Source organism: Triturus cristatus, chromosome 7, assembly GCF_964204655.1.
Source record: "Triturus cristatus chromosome 7, aTriCri1.1, whole genome shotgun sequence".
NCBI lineage: Eukaryota > Metazoa > Chordata > Amphibia > Caudata > Salamandridae > Triturus > Triturus cristatus.
Window position 1 is genome coordinate 471714712 of NC_140590.1, and position 17145 is coordinate 471731856.

Below are 17145 nucleotides of genomic sequence, written 5' to 3' on the forward strand. Positions count from 1 at the left end.
ACGATTAGCCTGAAATTTAGTTTAAAAAGCTGCCCAGCAGAATTTACAGGGCACGACGGAGCGTGCGTGCACACACACGTGCACAGTCACACACACATGCACACAGTCACACATACACACGCACACCCACACACACACACACACAAACTTTCACAGCTTGGAAATAGTTTTGTACTTTTGAAGTGATAAAAGGATTTATGCTTTTATTTACTGGGGAAAAATATCAATCCTGATTTAGCAAGTTTTTTTTTTTTTGCAAGTCTTAATTAAAAGCCACTGGCTTCAACTGTAAGTGTGCTTTATCAACACAAATAATGAAATATAGGGCAACAAATTACTGGCCAGGTGGCAAATGTAGGGAATGGGTACATCATGGAGGAGAGAAGATGAGGCAAGTGGAGGAAAAAACAGTGACAAAATGTAAGAGACTTGTGGAGAAAGTAAGCGAGAGATGGCAGTAAGAGGGGCAGAACCAGGGAGAGAAGGAAGGTTGGAGCCAGGGTAGAAATGATAGGTGAATCGAGAACGGAGAAGAGGTGTGAATGTAAAGATACTGAACCAGCAAGAGACAGGAAGAGCCTGGCCATAGGGAAAAGGGCAGAGGCAGTGCTTTAAATGGGCCCATACTCACAGGTACTGAGTACTGGCAGTTCTTATTTTTATCACTGTTAATACCGGCACTTCGCCACTGCCTAGCAGAGTACCAGTACTCATGAATAGTAAGCAAATTGGCTGACAGTGCTGGTGAGCTCTAGGCTGTCCGAGAAGAAGCTGCCTCTGACAGCCAGGGCGCCTCTGTAGTCCTTAGCTCAGCAGCTTTTGTGTACATGTCTGCTTGTTTCTTTGTGTATGTGCACCCGTGAGGATATATAGCATTGTGCCAAACAACAACAAATACCGGTATGACATTAAGACGTTGCAAATATTACAAAACAAGGACATTTTTAACATGTTATGCTGTTTGGCTTTCATTTTGTGTAATGATGTAACCTGTTTTGTTAACATAAATGCATTTCCGTTGTGTTTTGATATGTGCTGCAACTGGTATAGAATTATTATGTATCATCATATCTTGGCCTTAGACCTGTCCATAGCCCCGCCCACTTGCCACACCTCTAGTTCACTTTAATGAGTACCTGCACTTATGTTTTCCCATTTAAAGCACTGCATCAGTTAATATCACACAGTGGTATCCATAACATGTGCAACTAACTATACTGTTGGCCAAAGCTTAATTTGTGCCAGTGATTGCAGGAATATAGGAAATCAATGGCAAAGGATGAAAGCAGGGATGAAAAAGAAAATGATAGAATGATTTAAGGAGGAAAAAAGACAGTGTTGTGGAAGAAAGAGGTGGAAACAAAATTAGGCAGCCTGGTATTTGGCACTCGCGGCCTTTTAGCAGTCTCCTAAGAAAAAGTTTGTGCCCCGCACTTAATTAAGAATGCTTGTGGCACAACATTAGTTTTATTTGAGGTTTGGGGTATATGGTTTCTGCACCGGTAGGTGGCATCGCTTTTACAGTCACGCTCACCACATACATTGCACACAATCACGACACAGCCGCCATTCTTCTTTTTGTCTGGAGTTGGGCAAGCGTGCAGCATTTGCAGGGTAGAGGCCGCATGCGTGCTGCTCATTCGCTCTGCTCCCAGGCCTGCTATTCAATGCAAGGAAATGTAAACCGGGCAGTAAATCAGAGACATGCCATTTTTCTTCCTCTGCAGCTCAGAGCTGACTATTTGATGGAGATTTAGGGACTCCAACTGGGATGTAATCTGCCCTGCTCACCCATCCCATACGACTTCAAAGCATATTTTACCACAAATACCTGTGCTTTGCAGTCTTTTCCCTGCATAGCACTTGGTGTTTATTGATGGCGCACTGTGAATGCTGAAGTTTTATGGGAGAGCTTCCTGGTTACGAAAAAGCACTAAAAATGTCGAACAAGTTATTAGAAAAATCCTAAGAAAGGATGCGAGTTAAACAAGTAAGATGGGGCAAGGGAGCTGCTCTTTAGCTTCTAATGAGACTGGTTTGTTTTCTCTCTGGGTCTTTACAGCCGCCTTTAGGGGTGAAGATATAGTCATGGCTATAAAGCTGCATTTATGGCCATAAATGGCTCTATTTACGCCTGATAGCTTTCCATGCGTAGTTCTCCACCACCAGTAAATGCTAAGCAAGAGATGGGGAGCGTGAGAAACAAGGCGCAATTTGATTTTTAAATTTGTGAATGCTCATGTCACAGCCCACAAACCCATGGGTCTGTGTCCTTCTTCAACTCCCACCTAACCTTGTCCCCCTGGAAATGGTCAAAGTTTTACTCCATCAAATGGATGAAGTAACGACACTGTAGAGGAGGAAGGGAAATGAATCACCCAAAAAGTGTGGGGTGGTGGAGAAGGGACTTCTCCACACGGAACCGTGGGGAAAATTGACAAGAAGTGACGTATAGCCACTGCAACACAGCGATGCATAAAAAAGAATGCGCCGCCACTGCAGCAACGCAAATCACCACGGTTGCGCCATATTAACATCTTAGCGGACTGTGGCGCAACTCTGCATCCTGCGTCAAAAGAACTGATGTAGGTACCCCAAAACTGCCACAAGTCAGCCTGATGTAACTGTGGAAAAAGTGATGTAAGTCAGATTTGCGTCACGCAACGCCAGCCCAAACACTCTGCGACACTTACCACTGCATGAAGCAGCAAAAAAGCACCCTAAAAACAATGCAACACCTAAAAAAAGAATTTGGGGACTGTAGAGGAGTCTGCAATGGACCAGAAAAGACACTGCAGTAGTCAGGACCCTCAAGCAACCACCCGCAGCAAAAGCCCTGATGCACATGCAGAGACCCTGGGAAAGAGGAAGCGCAAATCGAACTTCAGCCAAGAGGCGAATTAAATACTGGTGACCAATTATGAGCACCAGCTTTAGTGAGCTCATAGTTGCCACTTGCCAAAAAGGAGGCAATATGGCCGACGATTGTCCAGAAAATAAACAGCGTAGGTTAAGCAAAAAAAACTATCGTCGACTGTAAAAAGCACTGGCACGACTTCAGGCGCAGAACAAAATAAAAGCTAGCGGAAAATGGTAAGGCAGCATTACAAACAGGAGGAGTAGCCCAGCAGAACAGGGGGTTCTGGAATGCCCTGGAGGAGCGGATGGCAGCTGTCATCCCAGAGGAGTTGGTCACTGGAATATCGGGACAGGGCAGTGCAGCCTTAGAAAATCAAGAGCAGTCAATGGGTAAGTCACGAGAAGTGCACATAAATGAGTAATGGGTCATGGTGGTGATCTCCGCTAGAAATGTCCCTGTGCCACAGTCTGCTGTGTGCATTCTGATGTACTGGGACCTGTCCCCAGTCCCACCTATACATAATGGAAGAAAATACATAAGACAATCACACTTGGCACATGTCAAAACACCCCTGCCATGTCTCTCCCTGATGGGGCAGATATAAAATCCTGTTGTCCCACCTGAGCAATAAGTTCATAAGGCACCAGTGGCGTACCCTGGTGTGTGATCTTCACAAGGACAGGTAAATCCACCTTGCGTGTCTTAACATGTGCCTGTAAATATCACCCTTTAAATGCTACACTTGGTGGTCCGTGGTGTGACGTGTGTTGCTGTGGGTATTTTCAAGCAGCACCTATGTCTACTGATGCATGTTCAGATTAATGAGCAATCGTTATTCTGTAAATGCATCTGAGTGCTATGCCACCCTACGGCTAGCCTAGTGAGGAGGAACAAGGAGGAATATTCATATGTGCCCAGTGTATCAATGCCAGTCAAATGCATAATGCATTCCACAGGATGCATCGGAAGATGAATTCACCATAATAGACTGTTCATGTACATGAAAGTGCCCATTCATGCACAAAAACAATCTACCCAAAAGGCTTGCATCCTAGCACCATGGTGCAAGGGTGTCTGCTTTGGCAATGAGCCTACAAATGTAGGGGGTTATCAACAAGCCACTTGTGCCGCCTGTGTGTCACTGTTAACATGATTAGAATTGATGCACTGGTGGTGCAAGGTGTCAATAAAAAAGACTTCTGTGACTGAGCAGGCTGAAAATGTATCATGCATCCTAATGTCGTAAAGATGTTGCAGGCCAAAATATCAGAAGGGGTGCAGTATGGGGTGCTGCAAAGGAGGCCAACATATTGCAATCACACACAAATTTAAATGTGCCTTCATAGTGTTTACATAAAAGTGTGCATACCATCAAGATAAACATTAGCAAGGCACTGTGCCTTCACGTGTCAGGGAAAATAAGTTCCACTGCACTGCACCACTGATGTAATAATAAGTGGTGCAATGATGATGCAAGGGGGTATAAGTCTTGATCCTTGGTCTGCATCACAACATAGTTTACTTGACTGTGACACAGAGTTCATCTATGAAAAAACACATGCGAAGCTTTGGTAAAAACATTTTAAAGATTCAACATTCAAGCACTAGTAACAATTTCCATCTTTTTGCAGCAAATGCACCCACTACAACAGAACAAGTGGATGACACACATGATTTCTAAGAGCTGGACGACAATCTGCTCATAATAGACCATGATACTCTTGATGAAATACTATATACCATATGGTGAACACCTCTGGAGAGTGACAACAATGTTGTTGCTGCTCCTGACAAAACACAAATAAGTCCCAACACTTCATCGGTCAGTACACATCCAGCCCCTGACTCGGAGGATACGCAGCTACAGTTTAAAAGATCAGCTGTTGGACTACAGCGTGACCTTCTCAGAGAGGTGCATGTGGCTGTGTACAGTGTGGGTGGAATACTACAGGCCATCCTCAGAAGCCTGAACTCTGAACCTGTCAACCTGGATGAGGAACAATCCAACAACAATCAAGCCCCTGGCCTCGTACAATCATTAGCTAACATATCTGGTGTAATGAGGCTCAGGCATGAACAAATGCCAACCCAAAAAGCACCAGGGAGGTGGCAAAACATCTGGAACAAATCTATGAAATCCTACGTGACATGCAGCAAAAGTAGGATACTTACCTTGCCACAATGTCTGCCTATCATAGGGATTTATTAGCTGTCCTCAGAAACCAACAAGTAATTATCACAGTACTAATGCCCAACATCTTGTCACAGGGAAATGCTGTACCTCAAACCTCCTCTGACACTGCTGTTGGTCCCACTCCTCACACACAATCTGCAAATACCGAGCCCACTGACCAACAAGCAGAACCGTCTGATGAAGATGACTCAACTACAACACAATTCAAGTGCAAGACAGGACACTGACATCACACCATGTCATAGGTGTTGTGTACAAAGAGAAATTTCCCTCTAGTGTTGCAAAATATCACCATGAGACAATCTCCACTCCATACAGGTCACACCTGTGCCCCGCCATCATGTTTGTCCTTATGCTGTAAGTTCAAAACATTGTGCCAATAACAATGTCTTAGTTACGATACAAACATTTGACAAATTGTTTTTTCAATCCTCACATCCCTGTAAACATAGGTGCATCATATCAACTTGTGTGACAAGAGCAATGTCCCATTCTTCTATGGTTGACCAATTTCCCCATGTCATTGAAATTGTGACGTGTAAATACATTTGAGCACCCGTGAAGAGTGTTTAATGACTCGATCTTTGTTTCGTAAGTATTACAATGTGAAGATTGCAATCCATGTTCAAATACTGCAACATAAAACCTAAATGATGCTGTGTAAACTCATCAACTTGGCCCCAGCAAGTGAAATAAGTCATACCAGTAACCAAGATGTGTGCAAAATTGTACCTGTGTACTCCATACACCGTCAGTGCCACTCAACTTGTCCTATATACAGACATTGTGGTGGGCATTGGTATGAATTTACTACTTGTAATACACTTACCAGTTGACCATGAACATGAAATAGCTCTAACAACACATAGACTGACAATTTGTAGTGTGTATGTCCTGCCATCTGTGTAGGAAACAAAACTTATGTACACAAATATATCATCACTAAAGATTGTTGACACATATTCTTGTTACATAGACATACAAGTGTTCTCTCTATTTCCAGTTGAAAAATGATAGTGATATGTATGTTAAACCACAAGAGTGTCTGCCCAAAACTGTTGAGTCTTCAGTGTTAAAATAACATGTCCAAAAACATTAACATGAAGCTTCAACATACAATATTTTGATATGTCTAAGCAACCACAAAATAAAGATTACATTCCATGTGCCTAATTACTCACAGATGAAAATATTGAAATGCTGACCATCAATCAACAAGACCAAAAATAGAAAAATCCTAAATATTATTAACAATAAAAACAGTAATAATAGCAACTATGAACACCTCTAAATAACTTATCCTAAATAATCTTAAAAGCTACATCTCTATCTAAAAATCTATCAAACCTAACTATGACCAACCCACATAACTTAACTTATCCTAAGCTAAACATTTATCATGTTAGACCACTAAAACATCAGCCCCCACCCACCCTTAACACATCAATGCACAATGGGCATACACACTCACCCAACTTCTTCACCATGCAGTGTATTGTCTTCAAACGGTCACGGAGATGCCCCGGTGTTCTCTTCCTATAATTCTGCTTGCAGCTTCAGTGTTGGCTCCATACTGATGTGATACACCGCAGGTCCCATCACCCGCTCCTCAGATCATGCCAAACCGACGTGCCGTTAAAAGCGGCGGCCAACCGACACACGGGCCGCTTTGCGATAGGGGTGAGATGGTCTCATCAGACCCCTGAGGACCCCGCAGGCCCTCCGTTCCTCTAGCCTCTAGCCTTAGATGAAGCCTTTGATGAATGGGTGAGTCGGATCTTCCGTTATCCTCCCCATTTGTTCCTTTTAGGTTAACAAGTAGCAGGATGGCTGCTAGGGCATTACTAGGGATATTCACTGAATAGTGATCCCAGGCCTGGGAGCTTCCTTCTGTAGGAGCAGCTCGGCGTCCATCTTGATGCACTTGATGTGTTTATGGTATTTGAAAACAAAGGGACACCTTAATGCTCAGACACATTCCATTTGGCTGGATTCCTATTTCCATGCATGCTTTAAAATGCATTACGCATTGTAACAGGTAAAGTGAATTAGATGAGATGTGTGCATATGTCGACACTGGGACTTATTATACTTAACATTTTTTTGCAGGGTATTTGGTTGCATTTCCATCTTGTATCCCTTAGCACTTTCTGTTATGCTGCAATGGATGTATGCAGCTTTTGACTGTATGTTATGTGATTATAGTGTATACGTGGGTTGGCCTTTTCAATATCACATATTGCTTCATTCTTACACAAGGGCATGTAATGTGCCAGATGGCCAGCTATTCTTACAGAGTATTGGTATGTGTTGATTGATGCTTACCTACAAATAGCCCATTGCCATATTGTCCATTTTGGAAACGGTCATTGATGATGCTGTTTCTGTAGATATATGAATCATACACACTCCCAGGATATTTGGCCAGTAGATTGGTGAATTGTCCACAATGGCCTGGATATATGTATGGAGTGTGTGTGCATCCTGTTGTGGTATAGGTGTGAAGTTGCTGCAGGTGGTACTAGTTGTACATGCATGCAGTCTATTGCACCAAGTACATGTGGGAAGCCAGCTATGGCCTAGAAGCCTTGTTCAATGTCTATATGCTACTGTTGTGTGTTGGGAAAATGGATGGGCTGTGGTGTGAGCTGAATGATGGCATCCAAGAAAGAAGGGAGGAAGGCAGAGAAAGATGCCTACGAGACACCTGCCATTCATGCTTGTTAGAACTGGGGTCACCAATTCCGACACTGTAGCTTGGCGCGAGGTAGGAAGGCACCCAAAGGCAATGTGTAAAGCACTAGTGCAGCACTCCCTTACGCGGATTCAGCCATGTGCACAGAATGAAGGACACCACACAGGTAGATTGGTAAAAACACAAGTTGCTTTATCTATTTCAAGTCGCAGTGTGTCAATTAATTTCAGGATTAATGCAGTTAATTTTCAAGGCAACCACAAAGTCATTCACATCAATGGAGTAGCTAAAATAGATAATCACCGGGCAACAATCAGTCCAGTCAGGAACTTTAAGCAATGCAGGATAGCGGAACAGTCAATTCATTGCATTAAATCAATCTGGGCACTTCAGAGCAACAGTTAACTCATTTAGATAATCACAGAGCAACGGTCAAGTCCTTCCAAGATGTGAATCAGTGACTAGCAGGGCAACAATTAATTCATGTAGATTAACTCAGGCATGAATTAATTTAAGTGTACAGCACCATTAACCTTTTGGCCATAAGCAATTCAGTCCTGCCCCAACATGGGTGCAACTCCATCTATGGGAATAGTGCAAGAACTCTCAGGACAACTGAGGATTTATGTGGGCTCAGAACAGGGGGGGCAAATTCATTCCAGAAGTTCAGTGGATAATCGCCGGTAATTCTCCTGGGTACAGTTACGCCCTTTAAACTATCCTGGCAGGCAGGTTCCCGTTATCGGTTACCTCGTTTACCTGGAGGAACCTCGAGGCCTTGTCCCGGCTCCTGGGAGGTGAGGGGCGTATACGGGGCTACCACACGGATCGTGGGGTGCTCTTCGGCAGCCCCGCCATCCCCTCCGAGGTTGGGCCACTCCTGGGGGTGTTCCGGTGGCCCTGGCCTCCACGAAGGGCTCTACAGCTCTGCCCCGGCCTGGGGCAGGTCGGGGGCTCCCTCGACCCGGGAGCCAATGGGTGGCCAGCTCCCCGAGGGCGCGGCCACCAGGACCAATGGGGCCGTGCCTTTCCTGCAGGGCGGCTGACGTCACCCACCGCCCCAGCGCGGCCTCCCGCGCTATCGCGGCAGCCCTCCCGGACTGCGGGGCCGTGGCAGTGGATCTCCAGCGAGGCAGCGCCGGGGACGGGGGTGCTAGGGCGGCGGCGGTCTCCACCCAGTGAGCTCTCTTCGCGGCTCGGCGCTACCACGTGGGTCCCGGGCCGCAGCGGTGAAGGTGGGTATAGTAGCTCCCCTGGAGCGGAGCGCGGGCCCGCGGCGGTGTCTGGTGACAGTTGGCGCTACCCCTCTCACAGCACTAGGCTCAGGTCCCCGGGTCGCGGTGGTGGATAGGGTTAGCAGCGCCTGGTGTCAAGGATACGGGTAGGTCGTCGCACGCCAGGGCCCAGCAGTTCGAGGGGTCTAGAATGACTTCGCGCTATAAGCTGATACAGAGGAGCGCTTACAGGGGGAACACAGCGACAGCTCAGCGCTCAACAGCAGGCACGTATTTCCCAGGGCACAGTTCCGGCAGCACAGCGCTAGGGGGACACAGCGCTTGATCCCAGTCAGCTTCTTCCTCAAGGGCCCAGGTCTGGCGGCATAGCGCTTGGGGGAGGCATGGCGCTTTACCTGCAGTTCTGTAGGGCCCGCAGCGTCAGTCCAGGACAGCACCTGTCTGATGGGGAGAGTAGAGGGCAGGTCCCCCTGGCAGGTCAGTGGGGGGAGAAGGGGGTTGAGTTGACAGGCATCAGAGGCAGGGTGGGTCCCCGCAGCACACTGGAGATGGTCCCCTGGGTCGCCCCCTCACCAGGCAAGATCAGTAGGCAGGCAGTCCCAGTAGTGTAGGTTTCTCCCCTAGGCCCAACGGCCTACGCTCCGGCAGAGGTTCCCCCAGGTCCAGTGGTGCCCCAACTGACTAGTCAGGTTTCCCTCCTTTCCTCTTATACCCCCAGGTCAGGTTACCCTCCTGCAGAGGCAGCAAATCATAATCCCTCCCAGGCTGGAAGGTTCCAGGAGCTTCCACATAATAGTCTATGGGACAAAAAGGCGGGATGGAAAAAGATACTGTATCACGATGTCCCAGCCTGCTCCTAACCACTAGTGTGTGTATGCAATGGCCACTCCGCAGTGGGGCCTGTGGCAGCCAGGTTGTTAGGAGAGAGCACCTGCACCTCAGCACTGTTTAGCAGTGGCAAGGCGCCCAGAGACCTAGGGCCAACAAAAAGATGGCGGAAAAAATGAGGCAACAAGGGCAAAAAAACGGGGTAGACCACCCTAGGGCTGACAGGTCTAACAATGCTGCTCTTGCTTGGAAAGATCCTGAGACCAACATGTGCAACACCGCCAGGAGCTTTATCTGTGGTGGAATGTTGCAGACACTGACATTTGGTGGCTGTAGCCATGGGAGATCTGACACAGCTGGGTCACAATGGACACCTTCTTAAGGTGATACATTTTGACGACTTGTTCATCTCGGAGCCCAATGAGAGTGGTCCTTTGCCGATATCTGCACTCCCTTCTCCTGCGCTGCCTTTGTGGTGATGGTGGAGGGTGCGGTTGTGGTATATGGTCTGGTGGTGGTTGTCGTCTTCTTGGTCTGACTCACAGCTGCAGGATTAGGAGGTCCAGTCTGGCTGCTCTGCTGGTCTTATCTTCTATTTGTATGGTACTTGCGTAATTTCCTGCGCATGAGTTTATGAGGCGTAGGCTTGCAGGAGGAATTTCAAAGATGCGTGATGCAGCCAAAAGATGCATCTCCGAGGGTAGTTGTTCTAAATATGCCTGCGTCAGTAATGCGTTGGATTTAACGTCAGAACACCTACCTTGCATAATTGAATACTTAAGTGATGCAGCAGATTCTCATGCAGTTCCATTACTTTGCATCTCCGTCTTCTGTGACACATCTCCATAGATGTGTCACCTTGTAAATTTGGTGTAAAAAAACCACAGATGCATCTCAAAAAGTGACGCAATGGTGGTGCAAGGGGCTTGTAAATCTGCCCCTGTGTTTTTCCTGTGGAGAAACGAAAAGAATGTGCCTTTGCCCATCGGCTGCCTTTACACAATGCATCATTGTAGGCTATTTATAACTACTTATGGGGAAATGTTATCATTTTAAACGAATCCCGTGACTCAGCCAGCTTCTCAGTTGCATTCTGCTGAGTTTTGGGAGTAAGAAAAAATCATAAATCTACACCTATGAGAAATAGTATTTCTATGAGAGCAGAAGGACGGTTGCCTTTTTGAACCAGGCTCAGTGTTTTCTGAAAACATGCAAGGCTCCTGCGTTTGTAAAGAGTGTAGTGTAAGATTCAGATTGTGGAATCCTGCAGAGAAGGTTCCTTTTGCTAAAGCTAGTGATCCTTTTACAGAGGGTTGTATCTGAGTGGTCTGTTGGTGAATGTGTGCTGTCTCACACAGGTTGTTTTATTGTCTACACAAAGCCAGAACATTATACTCAAGGTACTACTCTTTAAAGATGCGTGCCATGGTCAGCCGACTGGTAATGCACCCCAGTTCCAGGCTGTTTTTGAATCACACATAATTGCAGGAGTACTCCTCAGATGTGGCGAAAGTCACATTGTTCATGATCAGTATACTTTTGCGAATTTCTGATTAGTCCTAATCAGAATTATATACTAATGCATTATTATAGAGCAGAAGTGAAATTCGCTTATTTGAACTTTCTGCCTGATTACGGAGAAATTTAGCCATAGTCATTCCAGACTTCTAGCTCACAAAGACATGATAGTTTTCAGACTGCACTAGTATTTCTCCATCAATGGTACATATGGTGTCAGGAGTTTACAATAGCCAGGCTTTATTGGAGGGGAAAGAGATAAAGGCTACCTTAAGTCAAAATCAGCAGTTACAGTCTGTGCTCTGGTAAATATGAACTCTGTTCAACCAAGAGAATGTTCCAAAACACAAGTGGAAAAGAAAACAATTTTCAAGTATTTTTAAACAAAAAGCATCACCTCTAAACACTACTAACGTTAAAAAGATGAGAGCCAATGTCATTGTGAGTATTTCTTCACATACATATAAATGCCTTTGTGACCCAGTCCCGAAATGTCCAGCTCTCGATTAATAAAAGTGCAAAGAGGGTGCAGGCATTTCTATCTGTATTAATTGTGTATGAATATTCAGCAACTAATCCTATTTTATTTCCCTTTTAAATGCTTTGGAGACAATTCATAAACTAATTCATAATCTAATTTCAGAGTATGTGAAGCAACATCACAGAAGTACTGCTACATACGCTCATAAACGCACTTGTGAATCAGTCTCAAGGTGTACCGGCCCTGCCACTATGAGCACGAGAGGCATCTGTGCTTGTGCATTTCCTCCAAGGACGATATGACGGTCTGATTGTCTATCTTGGGACTATTCATAACTGGATAGTAGAGCACCACCTCAAGTTAACCACTCTAAGACTGAGGGGCATATGTACAACCCCTATCACCACGGGAACGTCACTTTTTGTGACGTTTCCATGGCGATTGGGGCTTTGCCTTACTTACAAGGCAGTGTTAAGCCACTTAACGTGTCTTAACGCTGCCTTGTAAATAAGGCCGCCTTTCACACTATGCTTAACGTGAAAAGGGTGGGAAGTGGGTGTAGCAGTGGGCCTTCCACCACAACATCCATTGGGGGATGTTCTCAAGAACGTGCGATAATCATCGCCAAAATCCGTTAACGTAATGTCTCATATCGCCGTACATTGCGGGAAAATAACTCCGTGTTAACGTCCTATTCACAACACAACGGTAACATGTGACAGTCTCCAGACAACACGTCAAATGTCCACGATAAAGTCATTGAGACGGCGACAAAAATCTAAACACCAACATGAAAAAACGTGCGTTGGGCCCAACCGCGATAAAAAAATAAGCGTTAAGCTGCACCAGGCCTGCAAGCCACACATGTCAGGCGAGAAAAATCACTATAAAAGTAGAAAATAAAATACAAACAAAAGCAAAAAAACTGCGAAGCACAATGGAGGGAGCTGGAGGAAGTACAGAGGACAACCAGAACCCCACAAGCCCCCCGGAGGCCCAGGCCGGGGACCTCGGGGACAGGGAAAGCAAGGACAAGAAGAGAAAGACACGGTTCAGTCCGCAGGAAAACAGGATCTGATAACGGAGGTGATAGTACACCATCAACTACTGTTCGTCATCTCCCCTGTGTCATTGGTAACAGAAATTAGGATTTAGCAGTCCATCGTGGACAAGCTGAATGCAGTCGGAGTGCTGAAGAGGACAATGGAAGAGGTCAAGAGGCGCTGGAATGATGTGAAGCGCAAAACCAAGCAGAAACTCGCAAACAACCAGAAGGCAGAAATGCAGACTGGCGGTGGGAGTCCAGTGCCACAGGAGGAGCTGGATGAGATGGAGGAAATGGTGCCACAGTCATCAGTGCGGAGACGGTGGCAGGAGTTGGTGGACCGGGCACTGTTCAACATGACCTGACACAACAGCAACACAGTGAGTAACGACCAGGGACTGGGGGGACAGAGGGAGATGGGCACAATGGCCTAAATGCACAATTAAGTAGAGCACACTGCACACCTACAATGACTCTGGAGCATGTCCCTCATCCCCTTGGCACACTGCAGCACACCTAGGAATAGTAAGTAGGCCCCCGACGACTATTTGCCCAGAGGCGGCCCGTCACACACACCACCAATCTCACAACAACCCATGCACATAAGTCAAACCCAGCAAGGGGACATGTCTGTGAGCAACTCTGACAATGCAAGTGACACTGCATGACGAATAGCATTGCTGCAGTCAATATACCATGAAATGCTGCATGCAACGACACTGAGGTGGCTGAGTGTGGACAACATCCGTAAAGGAGCAGGTCACACCCTGACACATCCATGTGCACCAACAATCCCTGACTTCAACAAATCTGCGGACAAATCATACCCCAGACCCCCAACTCCCACGAAGAGACCAATGTACCCAAGTATGCCACATCTCAGCACTGTAGAAGCACAGAAGTCAAAGGCACACCGCATGAAAGGGATAAGGGGCAGCAAAATCAGAGCTGCTGGGGTGACTCACAGAAAATGCCACACACACATAACATGCAGAGCACATCAACACTGACAACAATGTGGTACAAACCGAAACACGTCCATAAGAGAACAGGGGACACAACTGGGGCTGCTTGTCTGTAGAAACTGGCCAATCACATTTGGCACAGCAGTGAAATGTGAGTTGATAATGTACAAGTACAAACACACATCCGTGATGTTGTCGAAATGTCCACTGTCCTGCTTCAAATAGGCAGCCCCTCCCAAACAGTCACAATGTACATTGTCATGCAGTCTGTATGTAAACATGTACAATGCGTCAACATACATGTGAACACAATGTTAACCTGCATCTCCACTTCACATTGCAGGTGGAAAACCAACACCTCCTGCTGAGCAGACCAATCCTTTCTTCTCTGATGACGAAGAGGACCTCCACACCTTCGATACCGATGGTCTCCAAGAGTTCATCAACAGCTACGTCAACTCACCTCCAGGAGCAGGGCAGCCCAGCTGCATCGCTGAGACCCCACCCCCTGCACCGACCACACAGTAGGCAGCACCCACCACCACAGCTGCCTCCCAGGACCCCCTAGAACAAGACATGGCCTTCCAATGCCGTGTGTTGGGGTGCCAGGAGAAGTTGTCTGAACAGGTGTGGGTGGGTTTCAACCACATGGCAGTCAAACTAGATGCCATACGTGGGTGTCTAAGTCCCATCAGGGACCACTCACTGTCCCTATTGGACACCCACAGTCCACTCCATGCTCTCCAACAATCCATGGCTGACATCGCTGGAGTCCTGACTCTGAGACAAGAACAACTGTCTAGTCAGAGTGGCTCCAGCGATGTCACCCGGGAGTTGGGACACATGCGGAGGATCATGGAGAACATGGAGAGTACGCAGGCGGAAAGAGCGGCTGTCACGGCTGAACACCAGCGGAGGAGCTGGGTTCCTCAATGCCCAGAAGACCCTCCTCATGGCATTGCTGCCACAAGGCCTGGCAAGGATGAATGCTGCTGCTACCACTCCATCCACTTCTCCGCCCCCTGAAGTGTCAGTGCCACACAGTGCGGCAGACATTCCAACTCCGGCCCCTGAGGTGTCACCGCCACACAGTGCTGGGGACAGACCACCACCACCCACATGTGAGGCACATGATACAGCAGAGGACAAAGATGCAAATTAATCTGCCTTGGTGGTAAGAAGGAAGCAGTATCATTCATCTCTGCCATATGGCCTGTTTCTGCTTGGTTCTGCCCTCTGCATCATCACCTTCCACTGTCCCCCGATACTCTCTGCGACACTCACCTTGGAACTCGACATGGACTGCCATATTCCGTTTCATTACCAATGACACAGCAATCATACTGCGGACTGGACTCTTCCTCATCCGTTGAACTTGTCATTCCCTAAAGGACTCTGGCTGGCCCTCCACGCGCCAACAATGTAAAGTGGAGTTTGCATGGCCCTGTACTGCTCCAGCTACAACACTCCACTGAGCGCCAAAATTTAGACCAGGGAAACCTGGTCTTAACCCCTTTCATGATCAGGACAGCCGGGAGCTGTCCTGAGCCACGGTGGCCATGTGCTCAGGATGGGTCCCGGCCGTCCTGGCACCCACCCACGGGGGAAGCGCAGGCGCTCCCCCCATAGGCCGGCGATCTTTGTGCCCCCACCGGGGATTGGCAGGGGAAGCCCTTCCCCTGCCTCCCCCTGTCCCCCTTCTGCATCATCAATGAGGGGCGCTGACGTCATTGAGAGATTCCCAACGCTGGAACCCATTTGCCACCAGCGCGTTGGAGAACGAGGAGATGAGTTTCTCCTCGGGGTGGGTGGGGGGTACTTTTTAAAAGGCATCGGATCCTCCGATGTCTTTCAAAAAAGCATTCCTGCTGCGCGATCGCGCCTGGGGCGCGATCGTGCAGCAGAAATGCCTTTTTTTTTTCTTAAAGTGCCTTATTGTTTTGGGGAGCGGCCCCTTGGGCAAGGGTGGCTCCCCTTGGGGGATCAATGATTGTAGTTTGGACTGCCCCCCTTGGGGGGGCAGATCTGGGTGCAAATGTTTTTTTTTATTAATAGCTGCCCACTGGGCCACCAGGGACTTTTTTGTTGTTTTGTAATTGGCCATTTTGTTTTGGGGACCGGCCCCTTGGGCAAGGGTCGCTCCCCTTGGGGGAGCAATGTTTGTAGTTTGTTCTGCCCCCCCCTGGGTGTGGCAGATTTGGGCGTAAATGTATATTTTGATTAATAGGTGCCCACTGGGCCACTAGGGATTTATTTATTTTTTGTAATTGGCCATTTTGTTTTGCGGAGCGGCCCCTTGGGCAAGGGTCGCTCCAATTGGGGGAAAAATGTATTTTCTTTGTTCTGCCCCTCTTGGGGGGGCAGATCGATGTCCCTAAATTAATTATATGTGTATTTATATGTGCCCACTAGGTCACCAGGGATGTGTAATGTTTTGTAAATGGCCATTTTGCTTTGGGGAGCGGCCCCTTGGGCAAGGGTTGTTCCCCTTGGGGGAGCAATTTTTTTACTTTGGTCTGTCCCCCGGGGGGGGGGGGGGCAGATCACCTTTAAATAAAAGATATATTTAGGTATCGGTGCCCACTGGGCCACCAGGGATTTTTTTTCTAATGTCCTTATTTTGCTTTGGGGCACGGCCCCTTAGGCAAGGGTCGCTCCCCTATTTGGGGGCAATATATTTTGGCTGTGTCTGCCCTCCTAGGGGGTAGCGTACGCCATTATTTTTAAATTAAAGTGGCCCACAAGACCACCAGGGATACATTTATGGGGAGTGGCCCCTTGGGCAAGGGTCGCTCCCCTTAGGGGCTGTAGTGGAGACGGAGTTCTATGGACACACCAAATTGCTATGTTAGCATAAGCACCTTAGATGTAAAACTCCATTTTGCCACTTTGCTGCTTTTGCACACGACACTGCAGGTAGTTGTTTTTACAAGAAAAACTGCTTGCTTGCTTTTTCTGCACATGAGAACGGTCTGTTGTTTGCATCCCTAGGCGTGCACTGCGACCTTTGTCTGAAAACTGTGTACAGAAGCCGTCAAGGTCAAATAACAATGTATGCTTTTGAATTCAGGTTGATCGGCCCACGCTCTAGCCATAACACGCACACAGCTGCAAATATCTGAAACTCAGGTGTCTTTAATATGGCATTTGCATGCATGATTCAGGCACTTGGAGAAAAACCTTTTCCAGACACAGAGCAGAGCTGACCCTGTGATGTGATTCACCTAAGCTGATATTTACGGTATGGGGTTCCCCATTCAAGCCTAGAGACCTTCTATTGGTTTCATAAAACTAGCTTACTAGCAAAGGGAGGGTGGTTGTTTT